Source organism: Ictidomys tridecemlineatus, chromosome 11 (genome assembly GCF_052094955.1).
Source record: "Ictidomys tridecemlineatus isolate mIctTri1 chromosome 11, mIctTri1.hap1, whole genome shotgun sequence".
NCBI lineage: Eukaryota > Metazoa > Chordata > Mammalia > Rodentia > Sciuridae > Ictidomys > Ictidomys tridecemlineatus.
In genome coordinates, this window is record NC_135487.1 from 114,207,900 (window position 1) to 114,225,887 (window position 17,988).

General features: G+C 34.3%; 1 protein-coding gene and 1 pseudogene across 1 annotated transcript in view; one reads left to right on the forward strand and one right to left on the reverse strand.

Annotated features, from left to right (window-relative positions):
* Nucleotides 1–17,988, forward strand: part of LOC120890513 (uncharacterized) — a 49,993-nt gene that overhangs the window by 14,340 nt on the left and 17,665 nt on the right. The window lies entirely within an intron of this gene.
* Nucleotides 10,546–11,599, reverse strand: LOC101965819 (poly(rC)-binding protein 2 pseudogene; annotated as a pseudogene).

Genomic DNA, 17,988 nt, shown 5'->3' on the forward strand with positions numbered 1-17,988 from the left:
AGATGGAAACAAATTAGTGCCCACTACCAGTTTTTTGTTGTTAATGTCTTTGTTTGTTTCTTTTTCACATAGCTCTTGGCAACGACTAATCTGTGTTTTGGCTTCATGGATTTACTTGTTTAGAAAATTACATATAATATTAATTGTAAAACATATTACAGTTTTTCTTCTTACTTTCAATTAGCTTAAGGTTTCCATGTACATATTCATTATAACATTTAGTGCTCTCATGAAACATACTTGTTCAGTATAGCTGGGATAATGGCTCAGAGGTAGAGTGCTTTTTTAGCATATGTGAGGCCCAGAGTTCAATTCCTAGTAAAACAAAGATAATATTGCTGAGTAATATTCTACTGTGAGGACTTACATGTTTCCATTTATCTTTTTACCTTGTATTGATTTTACATTTTGGTTCTTGTGAATAGTTCAGCATTAAATATTTCTATATGAATGACAGTCTCAACACATCTCCAGTTACTTTTGGTGTATTTCAGAGGTAAATGCTTGTTCATCTAGTAGTTCTTTATTTTACCAAGAAACCACCAAATTAATTTTACTTTTGTATTAAAGAGGCATGAAATTTTAATTTTCTGCATATGACATTTTTTTTCTCTTCGATATTGATCCACTTTATGGTATTTTTTGCAAATGTTATTTTTTTTTTACATAATGCAAGACAGTTGCATTTGGATACGCAAAAGAAACAGACAAATACTGCCAAAAAATAGTGGTTTATTCAAAGGTCTAACTAAAACAAATTAGAACTGTGTCAGCAATTTGTACATGTCAAGTGCTATAAATCGTCTAGATTTTAGACTTATCATTGACTTAACAGCTTGAAAAATTGGGGGGTCTCTGGGATGTATGACATTTTTCAATGGTTGAGGCTCTTATCATGGGATAATTATGAAGTGTGCATTTTGGCACTGGAGTGTGAGAGCCTAAGGAAAAAAAAATATTTGGGCTGTGGGCTCAATCAGCTTTTCAATGAGGAGGATTGACTGCCCTCCAGCAAAGGTTATAAACTGGAAAAATAGTTCTTTGAAAACAAAAAGGAAAACTTTATAATTATGTCATCACTTTCATGTTGAGTTTATTTTTTGTACAGAAGGTTTTTCAAGTCCAATTTCTTATTTCTTGTTTTTACTTTGGAAGCAAAACTAAGACTTCACAGCTAAATCTGATTTATAAATATGTAATTGCTTTCTTAATTTTTATAGTTTTTGCTCTTATATTCTAATGTAAAATACAGTTCATGTTAAATATTGTACATAATCTCATCAAAATCCAATAACATAACTTGAAACATAAATATTCATTTATACCAATCTTGCTTAAGGCAGAGACTACTTATTCTCCATTTAATTTTTCTGACAAAATTTTCAAAATTAAATTGACCAGAGGTGTGGAGTTTAATTACATACTTTCATTTTTTTTCATCGTTGCATTGTTCTATCTTGTTCATATGTTCACTACCTGAATATTCAATAATTATAATGCTTAAGGTGATAGGATATATCAATGACAATAAGATACACTATGTAACAGTAGATAATTTTTACTTAATTTTAGGAGACATTAACAAGAACAACTATTGAGGAAAAATTGAAGCACAACATTTTTAAAGGAATTTTTTTTTTTTTTTTTTTGTACCTGAAATTGAACCCATGGGCACTGCACCACTGATCCACATCCCCATACTTTTTTTTTTTAATATTTTTTTTTAAAGAGAGAGTGAGAGAGAGAGAGAAAGAGAGAGAGAATTTTTTTAATATTTATTTTTTAGTTCTCAGCGGACACAACATCTTTGTTGGTATGTGGTGCTGAGGATCGAACCCGGGCCGCACGCATGCCAGGCGAGCGCGCTACCACTTGAGCCACATCCCCAGCCCCCCCATACTTTTTAATATTTATTTAGAGACAGAATCCCTCAAAGTTGCTTAGAGCCTCACTAAGTTGCTGTTACTGTCTTTGAACTTATTATTTCTCTATCTCAGCCTCTTGAGCCACTGGAATTTTAGGTTTGTGCCACCATTCTTGGTTAGCTGAATATTTCACAAAGATTAAATGTTGTTCACCTGTATTATTGAAAATTATTCTCACTAACAGAAGTGTTAGTAATCAGGAAACTTTAGGATAAATGTGGCTCCTTTAGTTGATAGCTGGAACTGAATTTTCATCTCTATACCAGGGACCACTTTCGTGACAGGGGTGGCTTTATTTACATGGGGTGTGTCTCAGAATTTATTTTTATTTAAATTATTAGTTGTTTACTATTAATTTGTATTCATTTCTTTTCACTAAGACTCATATTTATATTTTTCTCTATTAAATATTTAGAATAATTCTTGCAATTAATAATTATTTAAGATGATGATGATGATGATTTAAGATGGTGTCTTATTAATGCATATATATTATAATCATGGAATGTACTTCCCATTTATGTCTATTAAAAATCATTTTGTATGGATTCAAGTTCCATGTAGCTTCATTTTCTTATATAGAAAGGCCCAGATAATAATCTCATCAGAAAGTTCCAGTGCATTCTTTGGGATCTTGTTTAAAAGTGCTGTGTCCTTCTACACTCTCTTTTATGGGTTTTCAAATTTTCATTTTTAGCACTTTTCGGACACAGATGAAGTATTCTCTTTCTAGAATTTCCAAAGAATGATTTATCACCATGCCTGCAGAATGTTTTGTAGTATTCTCATAAAAATGTATTGTTGATTATTGATTTTCTAAATTGAGACATCAGCCATTACTCAAAATTATTCCAAGTACTTTCTAGAAGTTTGAGAAGAATACTCTTGAGTATATTATTTCCACTGGTGATGTACACAGTATGGACACAGATCCTGATTTTTTTTTTTTGGTATGTCTCCATCCAAAACCTGAGAGAGTAAGAAAATGTGCATGTAGTATGTGGTCTAGTGGAAATCTTTGGGATTTAGAGTCATGCATAGTTGATTCTGAATTCTACCTGGTATTCTTAATAATTGTGGATATTTGAAAATGTTTCTTTCCTTCAAACCATTATATAAGCTTCATGTTTAAAATAGGGTAGTATGATATACAGTGCATGATATCAGTGATTTTTCCTTCTTTTCTATATTTATAAACTAGGTATTGTATTTTTTATCTTCACATGTTAAAATGCAGAACTTGTTTCCAAGTCCTTAAATGTAATATTTCTTTCTTTTGGGGGGTGGAGTGGGGGAGGTTTGGAGTATGAGGGATTGAACTCTGTGGCACTTGGCGACCGAGCCATATCCCCAGCTTTATTTTGTATTTTTTTATAGGCAGGGTCTTACTGAGTTTCTCAGTTCCTCAACATTGCTGAGGCTCAGTTTAAACATTTTCAACAATCCTCCTGCCTTAGTCTCCTGGGCCACTTGGATTATAGTCATGCATTACTATGCCTGGCATTTTTTTTATTTATTGTGGCTCATAGGAACCTCTAAAGATGAAAATGAATAGGTACCTACACTCTTGATTTCTTTTGATTTTGCTTTTCAAATCCTGTTGTGTCCAAAATAACAAGCCCACATTAGAGAAGGAATTATCAAAGCAGAGAATTAAGGTGCCCTGATGAAGATGATACGTAACCCTCTGAAGTTCAACAGTCATCAGCTGTTTCTACCAGAAAAAAAAAAAAAACAATAAGACCAGCATGAATTAATAAACCAGACCAATTATGATCTAATAAGCTTTAGAGTGACTCATCCATCAATTATAATTGTAAACCAGGATTCTGTCACATACTTTGAAAAAATTCTGTGGAAAACAGCAGTTGCGTTATTGGTATTGTTTTCTTTTTTCCCTAAGTCTGGACCATTATTGAAGTACTATTAGCTTATGCAGACATGTACTCATCAGATTGATGCTAAAACTCTCACAGTACCTCATACCAAGTGAGGAAACAATATCACAGCCTGGCATTAGGTCAAAGGCTAAGTTGCAAAATAAGATGTTTGTCTTTAATATATTTAAGTTTTAGAGTCAAGGCTGTGAAAAGATATACAAAATGAGACACCCACTCTTGGAACTTTCTCTTCTCTTTTATGCTCTCTGACACCTGAAATGTTAATAAGTCTGTGTTCAGCATCACATAGAAAGAAAAAAAATTCAGTATCTTTTAAACCCTGTCTTGTTTGGTCTTCTTTTTCTGAGGACAGTGCCACTCTTGCTGTTTGATTTTGTGGAAAAGAATTGATGAAAAAGTGTATTCTCACACCTCTTGTATGGAATGAAGGAGTCCAGGCTTTTTGACTCCCCAAGGTCAGAGGAGTCATATTCTCAAAATGGAATGTCACCACTATGAATTAAGATGTGCTAGAGCCTTAAAAGAGAGGAAGTTGTAAGGATGTAGTTTTAAATACATATATATTCTTAATTAGTAATTTTATATTTGTCACATAATAATAGTACTCTTGATATATTCAGTTTTGTGATTAAAATAAATTTCTTTTTTTTTCAGAAAGTGGGGGAGAGAAAGAGAGAGAGAGAGAGAGAGAGAGAGAGAGAGAGAGAGAGAGAGAGAGAGAGAGAATTTTTTAATATTTATTTTTTAGTTCTCAGCAGACACAACATTTTTGTATGTGGTGCTGAGGATCGAACCCAGGCCGCACACGTGGCAGGCGAGCGCGCTACCGCTTGAGCCACATCCCCAGCCCAAAATAAATTTCAAATATGTCTTTTTTATTGTATATACTAAGTTAGTTAAAAACTACACCTGTGCCTAACATATTACTTATATTGGACATTAGAGGAATGCTTCCCAATTGAGAGCTCTAACTGCCTTTTTAGAAAATAGATAAGAAAAATTAAATTAAAAAAATATATTGCCCATTATTTGGTTCCCAACAATTAACAATATGTGTGCATATAATTCATACATTGATATTATCATATATAAAAGACTTAATTTAAATATTCTACTGTAAGTCTGGACTCCATACTTTTGGAAAAACTTGCCTTTTAAAAAAGCTGCTACCTGTACTCAATTCTAATCACCTTAAAAAAAAAAAAGGGAAGTAAATGCACACAAGAACCTGCCTATCTTGACTCATTCTGTCCTCATTCATTCCTGGAGTTGATTCCATCTCTGTCATTTGGAAAGTAGGCTCAGCAGATTCAGACTAAGAGGGCAGCAGTTTCCAATCAGCTGCTCTTGGGTGATAATTGTTTGATCCAACATATGATAAGTACAAGAGGTATGGTTTACACTATCTGATCAAGTTTTAATTTCTGGAGCTTGCCATTGTTTCAGATCCATTTCTAGGCTTCCTTCTTAATGCTCAGGAAACCCAGGTTCTGCTTCCACGCAGATGTTAAAAAATCTATACGGAGAATGCAAGGCACACTGAAAGCCAGGCAATAGTGACTGTGCAGGGTTTTGAGACAGCATCTGTACACTGGAAAGGGAGACCATTTGAAAGAAGTTTCAGACAGCAATTGCTATGGCTGTAAGTGGTTTTGGTAGATGGGAACTTTCCAGCAAAGTCTCCAGTATATGCAAAAATGAATCATCTTATAGAGAAGTTCATTCTCAGTCTCCTTTTACCAATTCAGTGGGAAATGCATCAGCAGCTGAAAGTCTGAACATTCTGTATTATACAATCATGATATCTTCAGGCATGACCTGAAGTGTATGTGGATAGCTTTGTTCTGGAAGGGTGGCATCTCCTCAGATTTTGTGGTACTGATTGGCATGATCATCAAGAGCGAATCCCAAATCCAGATGTAATTTTTTTCTCTCATAAAAGTGTTGCTAATATATAAGTAACTGAGTTGCTTTTTTCTCCTGAGCTTTCTATATGTCTGAGAAGCAGGACCTCAAATTCGGAAGGCTGGACTTTTTCTTTAGTTTTTTTTTTTATTATCTCAGAATATAATTCTCTTTTTTTTCATTTTTCTGTTCACACTCCCAATGCCAAATTTATTACTCCACAACATGGTAAACTGTTTCTCATATTTCCAATAGACACTATATTTTGTAACTATATTTTTAACACTAGATAGCACAGTTTTCATAATATTCATTTTAATTTTTAATTATAGGTGGATACAATATCTTTATTTTATTTTTATGTGGTGCAAAAGATCAAACCCAGTGCCTCACATATGCTAGGCAAGTGCTCTACCTCTGAGCCACAACCCAAGTCCTAGGTGGCACTGTTTATGGGATTTGTATCCTCCTGTTTGTGAGAATTTAATATGAGAGAAAAAGAGATAGATATAGAGAGAAGAATCACTTGGTACTTTGTAATAAAATGCTCATTCTTGTCCTCTCTTATTCTTCCAGAGACACAGATACCTTACTGGAATGTACTTAAGTGGGGATTCCCATTGTAGACTTGGCAGGATGATATGTCCCCATGTCATTCTCATACTTTCTCCTGGGTCAGTTGTTTCTGAGGTACCCACTGGTGTCATGTCTATATAGTTTTGGAGTGTCTAGCCCATTTGAATCTCTGTGTCCTCTCCTGCCAAGAGAAAGCAGTCTGAAATGCAGTGTGGAGATTATCTGGGGAGGAGTTGGATCCCTTGCACCTGAAATGAAACTCCTGAGACACTCTTCATTTAAGTCTTTTTTTTTTTTTTTTCTTTGACTACTGGCAATACTGCTGCATAAAATGGACATGCAGTAATTTCTTTGACTTACTCATTTTAACTCCTTGAATTTATACCCAGAATTAATTTAACCATGTTATATGTTACTTCTGTTTTAAGTAGTTCACGGGGTTTACATTATTTTCACAAGTGACTTTTTTAAGCTTACATTTTCACGAACAGTGTGCAAGGGTTATCTTTTTCCCAGATCCATAGTTTCTTGACACTTTTTGGGTACGAGATTACTGACAAAACTATTCCTTCTCTTTTTTGGGGTATGCACTAGGGATTGAACTCTGGGGCACTCAACCACTGAGCCACATCCCTAGGCCTATTTTGTATTTTATTTAGAGATAGGATGTCACTGAATTGCTTAGTGCCTCACTTTTTCTGAGGCTGGGCATTGAACTCAAAATCCTCCTGCCTCAACTTTCCAAGCTGCTGGGATTACAGGCATGTGCAACTGTGCCTGGTGACAAAAGCTTCTCTAACACCTGTGCTCAGTATGCAGGTGTCCACTATTTGACTTGTGCATCAAATATGTCAGGGAAGATTGTGGAGTCCAATCTGTCAAGTATCCACAGAATGAGTGTGTAAAAACATTTCTGGGAATTAACAAATATATGTGCTTTCTAATCCCTTCTTTGAACTACTGCTTGGGATTTTAGCAGCCCATTGAGATACTTGCAAATCAATGTAAAACCCATATTTTGTGATCTAGGGGAGATTTGTAAATGATCAGTTAGCTTCACTCCCAGAACTTGAATGTTTGGAATGGCTTCCTATTTGGGGTCCTCTGCCTAAGCCTCCTACCTTTATTTTTCAGAGTGCTTTGTTATATGTGAGGTAACTAGTTTTTTCCATTGAATGGAAGATGTTAAAAGATTACATTAGTCAGTGAAGAGAAATTTTCCTGCTGAGAAAAAATTGGCTGTCATGGAATTTTTAGAGGTACAAACTGGAGACTGGAGCTCTTTTGTTTTGAACACCCACAAATGCATAAACCAAATTATTTGTGATTTTATTTCTCTGTCCTGATCCCAGGGTTTTAAGCCCATGGATGCCCTTGCATGAACATAGATAAGTATCATTTTTTTTCTGTGTTCTTAGTAGTGTGAATTTGAAGATGCTTCTTCAGCAAAAGCAAAATTAAAATCTAAAGCACAGAAAACTATTTAGAGGTAGGGTGTTATGTGTATGGTCCCAATATTCCTCTTCTCGGAGTGACACTGGCTGTTGTTAATTCTGTTCCAATTACATAGCACATTGCCTAAGGCTGGACTGAGGCCCAAGTCTACCCCAGCTTTCTAAAATCATCTAAGTGGGAGATATTTCCCAGTTGTACAGTTTATGTAAATCTCTCAACTCATTCTTTTTACTTTGCCTAAGAGGAACTTGAAACATAATATTTCCATTTAATGTATTCATGGATGGAGATAAAGTCAGAGCTACTATTCATTTATATTTGCAACATTGCCCTCACTTAAGATATGCCTTTTATCATTGCTACTATCCTGTATCACTAGCAAAATAACAGAATCACCTTATGGTGTATTTTCCATTAAATGAGGCATCATTATACATACCATACATTTTACAAGTATATAATATATAAATAATATAAAAATTTTACTTGTAAAATTTACCAGAGCTCTTTTAATTTTAGTTGTGTTCTCAATGTAACATTTAGAATTACTGACATTTTCTATGCTATATTCACTGTTAATATGTTTAAATATTACTCCTTTGTTAGTATTTTCCCTCTAGTCTATACCTATAAAAATTGTCTTTCTCAAAATATTGAGAGTGATATTTAGCTAATGAATTCTTAGTTTTATTTTGAATTAATCATTTGATAGTATAATTTCTAGTACCCTAATTTTTTAGTCTCCCCCTTATGCTCTTCCCCATTACCTTTTATGAAATTAACTTGATCTTATTTAACAATGCAAATACTTGATCAGCATCAAAACTCTACAGATCCTGAATTATTACAAGAGGAATATATTATGTAACTACTATTTCTATTAAGAAATAGAACATTAATAATGCCACACAGAATAGCTTCATGTCCTCTTGCTTTTACTATACCCTCCAGTCACCCTAGTGGTAACTTCAACTATTTTTCTCCAACTAGTTCTTTTAAAGTATTATTCTAAGAAGAGTGGGATAATGTATTCATTTAATTATTATTTAATTATACATTTAATTATACAAAAAATGAAATATGTAGCTTATTGTGTAGGAAACAAAATCTTACACCAATTATGCTTGATGCTTTGTTGGTGGAGCAAGTCAGAGAGTGATCCAGGAGTCAGAGAAAACAGGGGTAGCTCAAAATTTCAGGGCTGGAGCATTAAGAGTTCAGTTATGAGGGGTTACCAGAGTATAAGGAGTGGTGAGATGAGTTGAAGAAAAAAAAGATTAGGTGTGAGCTACTGGAGACAACCTGAGGGAGCTCTGATGGAACAGGTTTAGAAATGGAGCATCAGCAGATTTAAGTTGAGTGAGCAGTGCCTGGAGAGGAAGAAATTAGATATCTTGAAAGAAAAAGAGTGTGACATCTCTGGTAGAGCTCTAAGAGCAGGAAGCCAGGTGTGTGGCATCCTTTTTTGATTATACCATTAAGTTCTGGTTTTTAGGAATTGCCTAATATGAGGCCACTGGGGTAAGTATTATGCTGCTACAATATTTCCTGTCTTCTCCTGCTTGTGATCAAAATTTTTCTCATCTATACACAGTTAGCAGTTTCTTTTTCCTCCTCAGATCTGTTCTTTTACTCCTTCAACACTTTTTCTTATACTCATTCCATTTTGCCTTTTCTTCCATTGTGTCCATGCTCAGATCCTTAATTCCCAACTATGCCACATACCTTATGCTTGACTCTGACATTGTTGTGGGACTGGGCATAGGCGCATTAGAATCTTGGTATCCAGGGTCCTGACTTAAGGAATATGGACAGTGGAAGGTGGTGGCAGATGCAGTCTATTTTCATGGTGAAAGCAGCAGTGGCAGCTCCCTGTTGGAACATACAGAATATTTTAGTGTCTAAGAGTAGAACTAGTGGCTCATTAAGGTGTACCTATGTAGGCAGTACCAAATCAATTTTCCACAAGGCTCTAAAATATTGCATGGGAAAGAATAAAGCTTGACAGTTCCAATAATTCTTTTTTTCATTTAAAATATGCAAGTTTGAACAAGGACAAATATTCCCATGAAGGTGAATCCCAGTTACAGGTCAACTGCTTCCATGGATATGTATGTGTGCACCCTCCAAGCATGGAACTGCACATCTATTCTACAGTTAAGAACTAGCAAAGTCTAATCCTCAACCTGTGTATAAGGTTTCACAAGGAGCAACTAAATACAGCATTGTAGGAAGAAACAATTGAGGGTGAATAAAAAAAAACATGGAAGTGGTAAACAGGAGAAAATATCTTAATTGCAATAAAGGCTTTTATTCAAAACCCAATCAGGGTTCTGTAAGGGATTAAAGGTACAAAAATAACAGGAAGACATCAGGAATAAAACCCACATGAATCACTGTGGCATCCAGTTTTTATTCACAAAGAAAAAGCTCCAGCCCATCTCAATGTTTTTGAAAAATTCCTGACATTACAGAACTAAACTGAAATGTATTAATAGTCCACTCTTACATTTCCATGACAAACAGAAAAAAATAATGAGCCAATAAATAAATAAATAAATAAATAAGAAGCTTATAAAACTAAATATGGATCTTAGCATCTGAACAGAGAAAGGAATTAAAACGCTTTAATTAAAAAATCACGAGTAGATGATAAAGTGATTAGAAACTGAAAATTTACAAACTATTTAAAACCTGAAATTGCTGACTGTTCAGAAACTTCCCAGATGGATCATGGGTGGTGGTGAGCAGCAGAAAGGGATTATGGATGAATCTGCATTTTTCTAGCTGCTGCCCATGCTCACCATCTCCCAGGAAAGCCTGATGTTGATTAGATACTGAGCTAGGCCAATGCTGGCAGCAGATCCAGTGATGGTAACCTGCCTATCAGTAGATCCTTCCTCTGGGTTCAAAATTTTGATCTGTGCCCCAGACATCTGACTAATCTCATTGATTCTGGTGCTTTCACATCCGATTATGCAGCCAATAAAATCGTTTGGAATGTTGAGTTCATAAGAAGCAGTCTGAGCAGATGCATCCAAACCTGCACTGAATCCAGTGTTGCCATGCATCATAGGAAAATGAGACTGTTTCAATGCCAACTGGTGCAGCTTGGTCAAATCTGGCTGTGGAATGGCATACTGTCCTTGAATGGCCTAGGCCTCTAGAGGTGGTTCCTCCAGATCAGGGTTGAGGCACATGGATGGGGTGGTGTGGAGAAAACTCACACTGTCACTGCCTGTGCTGTACCTGTCCTGACCACGTGCAAAGATGACTGGAGAACTTGATGGCTTGGGCAGGTACGGGATGGTCATGACCACGCAGATCTGTTTGACACCCTCAATGATGGATTGCAGAATGCCAGCAATAGTGATGGCCCGCTCAGTTGAATTGGGGAGCATAACCCCTGTCACCTGCACTTGAGCCCCTGTACTCTCTCATATTTCCTTAATCTTGACATCACCTTTTCCAATAAGAGCCACACTGAGTAGCAGGGACCACCAGCCTCAGAGTGACTGGGGGTCTATTGGCAGCTGTAAAATTGGTCATAGAGCTGCTGATGTCCTCTTCCAGTTTGTCAATGATCATAACAAAGTCTTTGAAGATGGCATTAGTGGGTCCAGCCAAAGTGATAATTCTCTCAGGACAATTCCCTTCTGAGATATTGAAACGTGCACCACTCTCCCCGCACATCTTCTTAACCATTCGCCTTTCTTTTTGATGATACTGCCAACTTCCTTCCCATGCATAAGTTGCCAAATGGTGAGAGTGACATTTAATCTACTTTCAATCACACTGGGTTTCCCTATCTAGCAGTGTTATGGGGAGCTGGACTTTGAGTGGTCAAGTCTTTGGTCACTGGTGGAGGTAAAAGCCAAAAACTGCAGGTTCCAGAGGACTGAGGGGAAAAGGGGAGCGGGCAGGAAGGAGAAGGGTGGGAGGCCAGGAGCGGAGGAGGAGGAAGGGGGAAAGGGACCCAGGAGTGGGTGGAGGGCAAGAGAGGGTGTTCTGGCTGCTGCCTCTGCTGGTCTGGGCCAATTCCAATGTTTTTAATTTCATTTTTTTTTCTTTTCTAGTTAATGTTTTCCTTCCTGGTTGGTATGCAATAATGAATTTGCTTTTTTTGTTAACTTGCCTCAGTAGGAGTGACTTATACTCCTTTTTGGAAATTCGTGTGATTGTTGAATATTTCCACTTTTATTAAGTGAATTTAGAAATATTTTGACTGTAACTTACTCTTTTGGTATGCCTTCTTTTCCCCACAAATATAAACCACTTTTATTCTGTCACATCAACTTTTTGCTACATGTGTACTTTGCAAGTATTTTCTCCCACTTTATATTTTAGCTTTGATCACCGAGTGTTCCTCATTCTAAAATATTTAAAATTGGTCTCCAGATATATAAATCCATGGAAATATACAGGAAATGTTCTTAAAAATTGAGTAACAGAGATCACTGATGTAGTTTCTTCTTTCCCAGTATTCAAATAAGTACCATGCACATTTATTGTAAGAGGATGACCAAGGATAGGCAGAAAGTATGAATAGAGTATTAGTTGGAATAATCCAAAGCTCTGTGGGATTGAGAGAGTTTCCAAGGTTCCAAGAAAAAAACAAATAAGTCCTCCACTCTGAACATGGCTCTGTCCTCTGATCTGCATCCAGAGACAGTGTATGATGTCACATTTTTATCCATCACACTCACTTTTGTGCATAATTAACCTGTCTTGCTAGATCCTCCTGGCTCTGTCCCTTCTTTCTTCATCCACTGTGCATGAAATTTCAAATACTCTGTGCATGAATAAAAATAAGCTCAATGGAGTATCTACCTTCTATGTTGCTATAGTTCTCAGATTTTATGATGCTTGAATGTTGTAGCTTGTTATGACAGGACCATTCTCTCTCTCTCTCTCTCTCTCTCTCTCTCTCTCTCTCTCTCTCCATATATATATATAATTGTTTTTCTCTATTGAAGTATGTATCACTACAAGGAAAAGGGAAACATTTGTAACCACAGAAAAAATACCAATAGCAACTAGAAGCTAGACAGATTCTCTTCCAGAGTTTCTGAAAAGAGTGTGGCTTTGCTAATACTTTGATATTAATTTTCTGTCATGATAATGAAAACATCCATAACTATAAAAGAATGAGTTTTTACTCTTTTAAGCTGTTATATTTGTGATTATTTCCTTTAGCAGCAATGGGAACTAGAGATTTTTTGCAAGTTTAATTGATGATGTGAACAAACTGAATCATGCTAAAGTGGTAGGTATCAAATATAACTACTGTTTTTCCAGTTGTGCATATTTTTGCAAATTATAATAGAAAGCTGCATAACATATTTTCAGAAACAGAAACAACTTGTTGAGGCAAACTCTTCAAATTTGACAGCATTTTAATTTTTTTCTTAAATGCTGCTTACTGCAGATGTGACTTTGGGAAGTATTCTTTTATATAACTTCTCATTATTTATTTGTTATAAAATATTTTGTTCTAAAATACTTTTGAATATATTTTATTTTTTGCAGTTCAAAAGTGGAGGGCTGATTCTGACAAACTTCCTGAAAATATGTTTTTATTTATAAGGATTGGAGGAATTCTTTATTGCTTTTGTAATCTACTTAATTGACCAGAGAATTTACTGCTTCATGTTTCTTTCACTACTTTCACTGAGTGGATATACTTGTGTCTGTTTGGTGGTCTTGTTTTTTGTTGTTGTTGTTGTTTGTTTGTTTCTGAATTGTAGGTTTTTGAGATTCTCACCAATCTTTTTAACATGGTGAAAGTAAGGTATATACAAAGTAGCTTCCTTGTGTGGCTTGCTATTTTAATTTTGTTCTTTCCCCAACTGTATAATAACAAAGCTTAAAATGTAGATACTTTCAAGGTCGCCAAAAATGAAGGGTGTAAAAATGTTTTTAAAAAAGTAGATGAAATGGAAAAGTCAACAAAGCATATGCACCTGGACTTCTGATGAATGTGTATAATGTGGTGAATTTCTGACTGAATGTTATCTAAGGTGTACTGTCATTGTGTAGATAAAAATTTGAGAGTGAAGACTTAAATTCAGAATGTTCACGTAAAACTGATTTCTCATCTTTAAGGTGTTTTAGAGTTTTCATCAGGGATATTAAAAGTTCCCTATACTTCTTATTGTGTAGTGTTTGGTGACTTTGAAACCATTCTTGAATTCACTTTTCTGAAACTTTAAAAAGCTGAGAGCAAAGTATCTTGTAGAACATAAAACAATCAATATAAAGTATAATTGTTGTTTAAATGGTATCTCAGACTATACGTCATGTCTTTGAAAATTTATACTTAGAAACATGTGGCACATAGGAAAGAAAATTTACCAAAACCTACATATCTACTAATATTGTAGCCAAAATGTGACTAATAACATTTCATAATTTATCCATATTATCTATTAAATTCTGTATTTGTTACATTATTGTCAATGTTTTACCACACTGCCTAAGTTTTATAATATATTACAATTTTTTTTATTTGCTACCATTGATTGAACCTAGGTACACTTGAGCACTGAGCCACATCCTGAGCTCCCATGCTCTTTTTGTATTTTTATTAGAGACAGTGTTTTGCTGAGTGACTGAGAGTCTTGCTAAGTAAAAGAGGCAATATTTGTATTTGTTATCCTGCTGCCTCATTGTCCCAAGTCACTGGAATTATTATAGGTGTGTATCATCATGGCTAGCATGTATTAGCAATCTTATGATTGATACTTGTTTCTCTTTGTTTTATAATAACCTACAATTATTTCATACAAAAAAATTATGCAGTGTATTTTTGGGATGTATAATGTGTATTTTTGGTATGTATAAATATTTATAGTAATTGCATAAAGACTACAAGAAAATAAACAGTCTGTGGTAAGATTTTTATTTTGTATTTAGTAAACTCATATAATATTGACTCTGATTAAATTGAAATGATAAGATGGAAATTATAATTTTCATAGCAATCAGAAAAAATAATATATAGTGTCATTGAAATACTAGGAAAGAATAAGCTGAGTTTAATAATTATTTGTTCAAAATTATTGATGACCTCACTGGTCCTAAATGGTCCAAAGTAAGAAATAACTCAAATGTTCTTGAATGTTAAAATTAACACTTTGTAGTGAATCCATAAAATATGAAAGCAGCCATCAATACAAACAAACACTCTACTGATGCACACATGCTTATTGACTCTCACAGATACTGTATAGTTCAGCAGCTGTATTTGAATTATATTTCATGATGTCAGGGAAAATAAAAATGTAGTTCTATAATCCTGTACACTAACATCCTTCTGGAAACAAAAAGTTGCATGTGAAAGAAAATGTTTTTTTTTTGGGGGGGGGGATGATGTAAATATTCTGTGCTTAAAAGCAGTGAAGGTTTTTATCATTCTATTTGTTAAAACTATATAATGTTATTTCTATGACATTCAAGAGATGGACATATGACCTCACCAAAAATAAATATACAAGGAGAGGGGCTCATCACTGGTTCCCAGTTGAAAATGCATTAGCTCTGCGTGGTTTCCTTGTGTGCTCTGTAGATTTATCCACTTCAGCCTTTCATGTGGGGTTTATAGAAAAAAAGATTTGCCATGTTGAAAAAAATAAAAGAATTATTTTCTTATATCTTCAGGTGTTTAGCCAAACTGCTGCTAGAAAAAAATTCAGTAGATCTATCTTCTCTTGCTTTCATATCAAGAGACTGTTTCATGAAAAGAATGTCTAGGTTTAATCTAGGTTAAAAATCATTAGTGGACTATGAAAACCAAAGAAAAGGAACAAACTAAGTTACCTGTATATTGTATGTTATACACATTTTTTACTATTATCTCATGATGAGAAATAAAAATGATTCATTTAGCTTTATTTTCAAAACATAGTCCAATTTGATCTACCCAAATTATTCCCTATTTTTTTAAAAAAAACACTTGAGTGTTCTTGAAAGTGTTTTAATAATAAAAAGTAGTAAAGGCTATGAAGCTGAAAAGAATCATGCTTCTATAGCAGAGGTGTAATTTTTTAGTTACTAAATTCCTAGAAAAGTTTTATTTTTATTTTATTTTATTTATTTATTTACTTATTTATTTATTTTGGTGCTAGGGATTTAACCTAGGGTCTTTGGCATTCAAGGCAAGCACTCTACCAATTTAACTATATCAAGAGCCCTAGAAAATTTGCATGATTATTGTGACCTATGAAAATCTTTGAGTTTTTGAGTCAGGCAGTTGTGATTCTGGGTTCAAAACCTGACTAGCCTCTACTAGTATCTGTGGTATGGTAAAATTTTATAAATTTAGAATAGACATACAAATAGTCTCTGAAAGAAAAGGTAAAAAAGTATAAAATGCAAAAATATCTCCAGTTCAATATCCTTCCCTTTATCCCAGGAAATTGTCAATACTCTTTTATAGCTTTTTTTTTTATAAGAGATAGTATCTCTTTGTCAATATGTGAATAAAAAATGGCTTTTATATTACAGCCAGTAGAAGAGAGAGGATATGGAAATGTACTGGTATTGTGCTTAGACATAGAGTGTCTTGATTTCTTCCCATTTTTATCTTTGTAAACCCCACCATCTTAAGAAGGAGAAGCTCATGTTAGGCTTATGAAGGAGAAGAGGCCATGTGGATGAGAATGAAAAGACTAGAGTGGACAGCCATTTCTCTTCCAGGAACAGGGCAACCATGTCCAATAGCAGAGCATGTGCTTGTAAAAATTTCTGCTGAAATCAGAATAGCCCAGAAAAACCCAGTCTAAATTTGGCTTACTCATAAACTGTTCATTTGAATCATGAATTAGTAAGTTGGCTGGTAGTGTGTAATACTTGACAGCTTGGTAATACTTGATAGCTTAAATGCATTTAATAGAAACAGGAAGCCAGAATTCAAAACATGATAATTTCAAGTTAACTGCATAGATTTAGGCATGAAAAAAGCACTAAATTTATTTTTATTGATTTAACATTGAAAGTTCTATAAAATGATTTTGAGTAATGCCAAAATGCATATAGACATGAAAATATTATTGTACTTTAACTCACAGCATACTCTACAAAAAAAGATAACACTGACAACCATAGTTGGATCCCTAGGATTAAGGCCTAATGGCAAAATAAAAAAGTTTTAATCTTTTTGTCCACAACTAAATTTTAGTTTCAAGGTGTAGACTGACATGAAGACATGAGGACATTTCTCCCTGGATTTGCATCATCCTTTGTTTTCTGTCTAATATATGAAAAGGCTACTGACCCTAACAATTATCACTTTAGAAGAATGGCCTGCCTTAGACAATTCTCATCTTATAGCACACTCCTGGGTCTAAAAATACCATTTCTTTCTCATTTGGTTTAAAGAAGAAATATTGTTAAGAAAGACATGTTTTTCAGCTCTAATAAGAAAAGAAGGTTTCAGTTATTCAATTTTCTGCAGTCCAGGAAACCACAGCACTCAGATATAAACTTGTGATGTGGCATCCATTTGCCACATGTGGCTAATGAGTTTTTGGAATGTGGCTGATCTACATTGAGAAGTATTAGAAGTGAAAAGAAGTATGAGAATTGAAAGTTGAATGAAAAATACATGTAGTCAGCTAACAAATTTCATTGTGTATATATTAGAATGATAAAATTATGGATATTTTGTGTTAAAAATATAATAGTTTTCTTAGAAAATATAGTCATAATTTTATTATGTAATAAAAATTTTAATTATTTTATAACTTAAATTATTATAAAGTACCAATTTTGTGATAACTTATGAATTATAAGAATTTATTTATAAATTATTATAATTATTTTATTTGTTTTACTTGTGACCTCTAAAAGTTCAGTTACACATATATTTATCATTTTATTTCTTTTAACTATGATGCTATAGAAGATTGACTACTTTTTCTAAAATCTAGCTGCATCAAAATTTCTGAACATGAGCTCAGTGTGTTGTTGCATACCTATAATGCTGGTGTCTCAGGATAGTAAAGAAAGTTAATCACAAGCTTAGGGCCAGCCTCAAAGACTTAGTGAGATTCTGGAAATATATATATATATATATATATATATATATATTTTAAACAACTGGAGACATTTCTCAGTGATGCATCACTGGAGTCTATCCCTGGAACCAAACAAACAAGCCTCATTTAGCCAGAGTATGAAGGTTATGAAACCCAAAAATGTAAAGTAATTCCCACTATATTATTTGC